This window comes from Zingiber officinale, chromosome 8A, assembly GCF_018446385.1.
Source record: "Zingiber officinale cultivar Zhangliang chromosome 8A, Zo_v1.1, whole genome shotgun sequence".
Lineage (NCBI taxonomy): Eukaryota > Viridiplantae > Streptophyta > Magnoliopsida > Zingiberales > Zingiberaceae > Zingiber > Zingiber officinale.
In genome coordinates this window covers 1922020-1931829 of record NC_056000.1, presented here as the reverse complement: position 1 = coordinate 1931829, position 9810 = coordinate 1922020, and positions in this window count along the sequence as shown.

Genomic DNA, 9810 nt, shown 5'->3' with positions numbered 1-9810 from the left:
CTCAGCTACAACATATTATTATGAATTTTTCTCATCATTAATTTTCTCTGGTTGTTTTATATAAAAAAATATAGTTCTCTTTAGTCCCATATCTTAGAATTGACAACACTATGATCAAAGACGATTCTATAAATATTTTAGGCCGACAATATTAAAAAATATACTTTTCTTAGTTTTTTTTACTAAGACAAGTATAATATTAAATTAAAATAATTTTTTGAATAGGGGATTTATAAGGGTGACACTAGAAAATCCAAACAATTCAGATTTTTAAAGACCCAAATAATTTATATATTATTATATTACACACGAACGCGTGTGCACGATCATACTAGTATATATATATATATATATATATATATATATATATATATATATATATATATATATATATATATATATATATATATATATATATATATACACACACACACACCCATCCGTGAGCTCCTAGTTTTAATTTTTAAAAAAAATATTTTAGGATTTAAGGTTTAAGATTTAGAGTATGTTTGATTGAATGTTATTATTGATAATCTCGATTAATTACTTAGGTGTTATGTTATTTAATCTTATTTTATTCAGGTAATGAGTGATTTCTAAGTAATAGAAATGAGAGTTATAATTCAGAATGTGAAAACTTTGGAAGTGTGAGGTTTTATTGATCCTGGAGTTAACAAAAAAGATTTTCAATTTTTTTCCAATTTATTTTCCCAAAATAAGTATTTAGAAGGTTGAACCATATATGATTATGATTTATTTCTCGTAACCTTATGATGAAAGTGTTGGACAATCTGTTGTCGGAGGTATTAGGGAATTAATTGAATTGAAATTATACAAAATCAATTCTAATTTATCTGTCGAGATGACCTGAGCTAATAATTTCAGGCTGCCAGTGGGGCTGGTTCTGCCAAGCTTCTGATGGCTCGAGACTCGAAGTAGTTGCGGTGCGTAGTAGAATCGAGAGTCGATTGCCGAGTCGGAAAGAGAATTCACCGAGTAAGATGTCGAGGCTTGCGCTCAACACAGTTTCTTTGAAACAGATTCGCTCTACTTCTGGCTGTGCTTTGAGGTTCTCTCGAGTTGTCTGTTTCTTAGGATACAACGACAAAACCATGAACACAACCAAGCACTGGTTGTTCGTGGCGAACTGAGAATGCACCTTAGTGCTATCACGAGTAGTTCAGCTGAGCGGATGCACAACTGAGAGAACAGAATCGAGAAACGAAGGTGGATGAATTCTGTTGCTTTTGCTTCTCTTACGCGTCTCACTTTGCTCAAGATCCAGTCTCCTTATATAGGAGCTCTTACCTTGCCTGCAATAAATGACCAAATTATGATCATTTAATGATGGGTTTAATGTTGCCATTAATGAGTTTAATGTCTTCATTAATGTTGAGACGTTAATGGGTTTAATGTCGTCATTAATACTGAGACGTTACAAAATCACCATTAATGAGTTTAATACCGCCATTAATGTCGAGATGTTACGGAATGACCAATAATTTTACATTAATGTCGTTATACTCTTGATCATGTAGGAAAAAGATATTCAAGTGACAATATGTTGGTTCATTCTTTTGAGCAAATTTTGCCTTGACCACATTTGACATAGGTCATGCTTGCACACGAGTCAACATTGGTTCAGTATAATCCAGGCCCTGGATTTACACCCATCCCTACGCACTCACGCGTGAGAGAGTCTCTCCCCATGCATATGTTTACAACATCAATGCATGTGTCATAATTTAAACCAACAATAAAACCAAGAAACTTCTAATATGGGACTAAATCCATGCACAATAGAGTCTCTTCGTCTCCACCTCTTTATTCCATTCATATTTCCAACAATCCCCCACGTGAATAGAAAATAGGGTAAATGATAGCATTCAAGAGTTGAGTCAAATATGGGATAAGTAGGTTTTACTCTTTGAACCTTCCCTTTTAAAGATCTATTTGCTTACTGGCTGACAGTAAACATGATATCCTTAAACTGTTCTGTCGTCTGTATAACCATTGACATATCTCACCTAAGACTCTTCCTAATACAACTCAATTCTCATCAGTATGTTCGTTCTTGGCCATGAATATGCTTGGTTCTGTGAGAAGCTCTAAGAATTGTGTCTCCAATTTTCTTCAAAGCGACCCTACTTCTTTCTCATATATGTGACCTCTCGATTGTAGTCATCTGCTCTTCTTGATCATTAAACGTGTGCTTAACCTCCATCTTTCACTGATTCATTGGGGCATTCCCCCACAGTGTGCCTAGTCAGTGCAAATTAGTTGCTCCTTTGAACATAGTTCTTGGTATCTCCAGTCAGAATAGGTTGGGTGTCCTCTGCACTGATCGCTGACAACGACATCAAAGTCATTCCTCATGATGAGCTCACAACTAACTCTCGATTTAACCCTTTGGTTAGCAGATCCGCTAGGTTATCCTTTGACTTCACATAGTCAACAGTGATAACACCCGTTGAGAGTAGTTGTCTAATGGTATTATGTTTATGACGTATATGTCTAGACTTACCATTATACAGATGGCTCTGTGCTCAACTATTGCTGATTGACTATCGCAATGTATGGCAAAAGTCGACACATGTTTCGGCTATATCAGAATATTTTCTAAGAATTACCGTAGCCTTCAGCCTCTTCACTACATGTGTCAAGAGCTAAAATTTAGATTCCATCGTGAATTTGGTTATTACTGTTTGCTTAGAAGATTTTCAGAAAATGACTGCACCTCCCAGAATGAATACATATCCACTCATAGACTTAGAGTTTTTTATATCAAATATCCAACTTACATCGTTGTATCCTTCGATCACAGCAGGATATCTCATATAGTGCAGTCCATATTCACGAGTATACCTCAAGTACCTCAGTACTCTTGTTATCCCTTTCCAATGCTCCACACCGGGATTACTCGTGTATCTACTCAGTTTACTTACTGTGTAGGCCAAGTCTGGTCGTGTACAACTCATCAGGTACATTATACTTCCAATTACTCGAGAGTACTCTATTTGAGAGATACTTTCACCTCGATTTTTTGATAAATATTGACTCGTATCTATCGGCGTTCGTGCCAACACAATGTCACATTTAGTGAATTTCTCAAGAGTCTTGTCCACATAATGAGACTAACTAAGAATAAGTCATTCTGTTGTTCTAAGAATTTTGATTCCTAGAATCACATTAGCTAGGCCCATATTTTTCATGTCAAATCTTGAGTTCAACATATCTTTAGTGGATTTGATTATCTTATCATTACTCCTAATGATAAGTATGTCATCTACATATAGGCACAAGATGACGTAGTCATTCTCTGTGACTTTCATGTAAACATATTTATCACATTCATTAATCTTGAATCCACATTCGTTCATGGCATTATCAAATTTCTCATGTCACTGCTTTGGTGCTTGTTTCAAGCCATATAATGACTTCACCAATCTACAAACCTTATTTTTCTGTCCTGGCACAGAAAACTCCTCAGGTTGCTTCATGTAGATTTCCCCTTATAATCCCCATTTATTAAGGTAGTCTTTACATCTATTTGATGTATTTCAAGATTTCATAGAGCGACAATAGCCAACAATACTCTAATGAAAGTTATTTCTAACACCGGAGAATACGTATCAAAGTAATCAAGGTCTTCTCATTGTCGGTATCTTTTGATTACCAATCAGGTCTTATATTTATTAATTGTGTCATCTGACTTCATTTTCTTCTTGAAGATCCACTTGCAACCTAGTGGTTTACTTCTCGAAGGAAGATCAACAAGTTCCCAAGTGTGATTTTGCAAGATAAATTCTATCACAGATGTAATTATCTCTCTCCAGTGAGGTCCATCAGAAGAGTCTACAACTTCTGAGTAACTTCGGGGCTCACTTTCTAACATGAAAGTGATAAAATATGATCCATAGGATTTTTCTACCCGAGCTCTCTTACTCCGTCTAAACTCAACCTCGACTGGTTAATCATCATCTTCTTCGCCTTGTATTTTATATGTCCGTTTTGAGGGGCTAGCAATCTCTAAGATCTTATAAGGAAACACATGCTTGAAGAACGAGACATTTCTCGATTCGATTATCGAGTTCTTATGTATCTCCGGTATATGTGACTCATACACACAAAAATGATATAAAGTACTGTTATGTGCATACCCAATGAATATGCAATCAATAGTCTTTAGTTCTATCTTAATCCTTTTCAGATCAGATACCCAAACTTTAGGAAGGTTCTTATCTATTTTCTTTCGGGACACCTTATTTAAAGGTAATTAGTTGTTCACACAGTCCCCCCCACATGAACTCTGGCAGTCCAGAGCTCAATAGAAGAGCATTCATCATCTCCTTAATTTAGAGTTTGATTCTTTCGCTCGGCAACTCTATTTTGCCGAGGAGTATAATGAGCTATAATTTCGTGTTTGATCCCATGTTCAGCACACAACTCAGCGAACGGTGCTACATATTCATCGCCTCGGTCACTTCGAACCACCTTAATCTTTCTATTAAGCTGGTTTCAGCCTCATTCTTATAGAGAGCAAATTTCTCTATAGTTTCATCCTTACTTTTGAGAAGATACACATAACAGTATTTTGTGTTATCATCTACAAAAGTAATGAAGTATTTATTCTCACCACGTGTTGGCTTACCTTTGAGATCGCACACGTTAGTGTGAATTAGCTCGAATGGTTCGTTGCTTCTTTCAATATGTTGAAAGGATGACTTTGTCATTTTCGCTTCAACACAAATCTCACACTTTTGTTTTGGGTCAAGGTGGAATGTAGGTATGCTTTGCATATTTATTAATCTACGCAACATATCGTAGTTAACATGTCCTAATTTACCATGCCACAAATATGAAGACTTAAGCATATAAGTGGAAGAGCAATTATCTTATTTATTTTAGGTCTAATGGTCATTATATTGAGCTTAAATAGCACATCGGATACATAACATCTTCCTACAAATATTTCATTCTTATACAGCACAACTCTGTCTGACTCAAAAATAATGCGAAAGTTATGCTTGCTTAGCAGTGATCCAAACACTAGATTCTTCCGAATATCTAAAACATACAACACATTGTTCAGAGTAAGGTCCTTGCTTGAGGTTATCTTCAACACCACTTTTCCTTGCCCCATGATGTCTAAGGTTGTTGAGTTTCCCATGAACAACTTATCTCCATTGACTTCTTTGAAGTTGTGGAGCAGTTTCTTGTTGCAGCACACATGTCTGGTGACTCCAGTATTGATGCACCATTGCTGCAAATTCGAACCCATTAGGTTCAACTCAGAGACCATAGCGTAGAGGTCGTCTATTTATGATCCCTCATTCAGGTTGGCCTCCTGCTTCTTCTTCGGCTTCCTGCACTCCAAAGATTTATGACCCACTTAGTCACAGTTGAAGCACTTCCCAGAGAACTTCTTCTTGTTGATGACTCCTTTGGATTCCATCTTGGAAGATTTTGTTGGTGCGGGAAGCATCCGACGATGGACCATTGTTTTGATAATGGCAAAAGAATTCAAAGTTAAGTTGTATTGTGATCTAATGCACTTGATTGAGTGTTTCAGGAAAGTCCTAGCTGCGGTTAGGCAAAGGGAAAACACTAGGGGGTGGTAACCCTAGGTCATAGGGGGTGGTAACCCTATGTGGAAAGTCTTGGTGAGTCGTGAGCTTCAGGCAAAAGTCCTAGGGGATAACCTTAGGTGGAAAGTCCTGGTGTCGCGAACCAGGTGAAAGACTGGACCAGCCGGGAAGCGGAAGCCCAGTAGAAAGTTCGGAAGCTTCGAACGCTGAGCAAAAGTCCAGTCGATCTGGAGGATCGTACTGGTAACAAGTAAATCTCCTGAGTGGAGTAGGTGAGGACGTGTTCCCCCTAGAGGGAACAGTAGGCGTCGGGTCGACCTAGGGTTTCTGGTCGGAAATCCGAAGTCAGACCCGGGCAGTCCGATGACTGTCGATAATTTCATTTATAATATTATTTCTGTGCTAACTTGGTTTTGCAGGATGTGTTTTATATTTGTGGACTAACATGTTTTGCAGGGCCAAAATTCAGAACTCACCTCAGATGAACAGTGTCCGAGGCGCCTCCATGGAGCTTGGAGGCGCCTCGAGTGCTAGCCGAATACAGCTGTCCAGAATTGCTGGAGGGGCCTCAGAAGGGCTTGAAGGCACCTTGGAGCTGGGGTTCAAGGCGCATTGGACTGGCCTGAAGGCGCCTTGAGGAGGATAAGCGCAGAAGGAGTCTGCGCTGATCTGTGCGGCTGACTAGCTGAGTAAGAGGCGCCTCGGAGGGGTTTCAAGGCGCCTTGAGCACTGTTTAAAAGGGTGTTTCGAACAGCAGCTTGAAACAACGATTTCCAAGCCTTCTTTCTTCAATGTGCTGCACCAAAAGACGCCCGGAAGTGCCGCTACAAGATCCCGACGACCCAAAGCTCTAAGATACTGTTCTTGTCGTCGGTATAATCAGTCTTATTGTTGCTTTCACTTCAATTGTACTTCACAACTGTAATTCTTCTTGCGATACTATAGTTGTTGCCCACCGAAAGTGGTCAACGACCGCGGGCTTTCGAGTAGGAGTCGAGATAGGCTCCGAACGAAGTAAATTCTCGTGTCTTTTGTGTGTTTGTGCATTTTATTATTTCCGCTGCGTTATTACTCGTATTTTACGAAATCGATTGTGAAAGGTACGAGCGCTATTCACCCCCCTCTAGAGCGTCTCGATCCAACAATTGGTATCAGAGCAGGGTCGTTTTGAATTAGTGCAACCACCATTCAAAGCAATTTTTCGTGGTCGTTTTAATCTTTTCGGAGTCAATTAGAATTAGCTTTGTAGCTACATTTTAATTCTTTTTTTTGAATCAGCTTTGCTCGAATCTGGTGCAACACCAATCGAGTTCGTAATATTTTATCTTTTCTTCCGCTCTACTAATCCATGACTTAGTCTTGGAACAGTTTGTTTTTATTTTTGTCACGCAAGGTTTCAATGGCCCAACAAGAGGGTTATAGCACCGTTCGTCCCCCACTTTTCACCGGAGAGGATTTCGGATATTGGAAGGGACGAATGGAGAATTTTCTGAAGATCCAATTCGATACTTGGATGATCGTAAAGACTGGACTTCAACTGCCAACCAATGAAGATGGTGAACCAACTCCCTGCGAAAAATGGGAATCAACTTTAATCAAGAAGGTGGAAGCCAATGCAAGAGTTACCTGCACCCTCCAGTGTGGACTAACCAAGGAGGAGCTCAACAGAATTGATCCATTCTCAACGATAAAGGAGCTGTGGGAAAAATTAATTGAACTACACGAGGGCTCCTCCGAAACCAAAGTAAGTAAGCGCGATCTATTGTTTAATAAATTGTATAATCTAAAAATGCAGGAAGACGAGACGACCAGTCAACTTCACGCTCGAATACAAGACATCCTAAACTCCCTCCAAACAATCGGGCAAAAAGTCGAGAACAGGGACATCATAAGGTACGCACTTAATGTTTTTCCGAGGAGCACATTGTGGGCATCAATGGTAGATGCCTACAAAGTCTCCAAGGATTTGTCTTCCATTAGATTAGATGAATTATTTTGTGAATTTGAACTTCATGAGCAGTCTAATACACAGCCACTTGAGAAAGGTGTAGCTTTGCTTGCAGGTACAAGCAGAACACGCGAACCAAGATCACGATGAAGAACCAAGCAAGAGTCGGAACCAGAACCAGATTCAGACGATGAAGATGACGAACTAACAACCAAACTCATGAATTTGGTAAAGAAGCTCTACAAGAAGAAGAAGGGCTTCAACAAGAAAGACCTAAAGAAGACAGTCCAATCCAAGGAAGGTCAACCGAGCTCAAAGGTCAAATTTGAGGTGATCTACTACGGATGTAACCAAAAGGGGCACATCAAGGCCAACTGCCCAAACCAAAAGGATGCAAAGAAGCAGAGGAAAAGGAAGGTACTCTAAGCACCTTGGGAAGAATCCTCAGAAGAAGACACCGATGATGAACTCGATCAGACGAGTCTACTTGCCCTGATGGCCCGAGACCAGATTGAACTGCCCGAGAGCAAGAGCGAGTCAGAAGCCGAGTCCGAGTGAAGTCACGGATCCGTATCCGTTTCCGAAGGGCCTGACCCCTCTGTAAGTATCCCTCGACTAAACAATCTGGTTAATTACTTGTTACGAAAGCTAAGTCTAATGTAAGAATCAAGTCACTTCTAAAGGAAGTAGCTGTCCTTAAAGAAATGACTAACTCCGAATCTTTGACTGAATCAGTTCAGACTGGAAACTCAACTCAAGTCCAAAAACTTGAGAAAGAGAATTTCAGCCTGAAAACTCAGGTCAAGGATCTGGAAAAAATATTAGAACGATTCTCTTTGGGTTCCAAGAACCTTGACCTACTTCTTGGAACACAAAGGACAATTTACAATAGAACTGGACTAGGATTCAAATAAAAAAGGAAATATAAATCATATTTACCACTTATACAAAGAACAAATAGAAAAATGGTCCAAGCATGGGTCCCCAAGTCCAACCTAATCAATCAAGTTGGACTTGAACAATATTGGGTCCCTAAGGATCAAATACATTAGCTCGATAAACCATATCGAGCCTATGATCCAGGGGGAGTTAAAAGAAAAATAATAAAAATAAAACTAGATTTAATTGATTTAAAAGATTCAATTAAATTAAACTCAAGTCCAAATTTAATTAAATTAAAATAAAAATAAATTCAAACTAAATCAAAATCCAAAGGAAGGCTCCAGAATAGCTGGCACCTCCAAAATTAATGCACCCTATTAGGGTAAACAAGAGTAGACTACCCGGACGGGCAATTAAGGTTAGATTAAAATGGGCTAGGTTTAACTTGACCCACGGTACTTGGGAAGTATTGGATGATAGTGTTGGAACCCCAAGGTGTTTTGATGTGATCAAACAAGCTAAGTTAGGTCCTGCGTTTGTTTAACCCTTGTGTCTAAGTGTGCAGGAGCTTAGGAACACAAGAAGTCGAGCGGAAGATGTGGCTAGCGAGAAGGATGGCACGGGGAGAGAGCCGACGGGCTCGGTACGTCCGAAGGACGAGGTGACCGCGGAAGAGTACACCGGTGGACGAGAAGAACGTGCGCGGCGTTCGAGGAACAAGAAACCGGGAAGGAAGGCTGCTCGAGGAGAAGGCCAGAATTTGGGTTCAGGTGAGCCCTATTCTGGATGGCCGAGATCACCCAAGCTAGCGGAGCCGGAGCGAACAAGACCCGGACCGAGACGAGCTGAGCCGAAGCGAAAAAGTCAACTGTGTTGACTTCAGGGCTCAGGGCGCCCTGAGCAGTCCAGGGCGCCCTGAGCGGCCCGGGGCGCCCGGAACCCTTCTGGGCGCTCGGAGATGACTTTTTGGCCAGGATCGAGATTTGACTCGATCCGACCGTTGGGGGATAAAATTTATGCCCCCAGGGCGCCCGGAACCCCTTCGGGGCGCCCCGACCAGTGCTATAAATATAGCACTGATCTGCACAGCTTATAAAACTCACTTGTAATCAGTTTTCTCTATGCTTTCAATTCTGTTCTTTTCATTTGTGTTGTCAACGTTGTAAAGAGACTACTCCACCCAGAGGAGAATCAGATAGTGCGCTTACTTTCCTTGGATTAGCAATCCCCTGATTGCAAACCAAGTAAAACTCTGGTGTCTGCTTTTCTTTACTTAGTCTCTTTTATTTATTTATTACAAGTGTTCATTATATAGTTGAAATCCGAGAAAGGTTCGAGTTTTATTTTGTAGGGCAATTCACCCCTCCCCTCTTGCCGACCTCCAAAGGGACC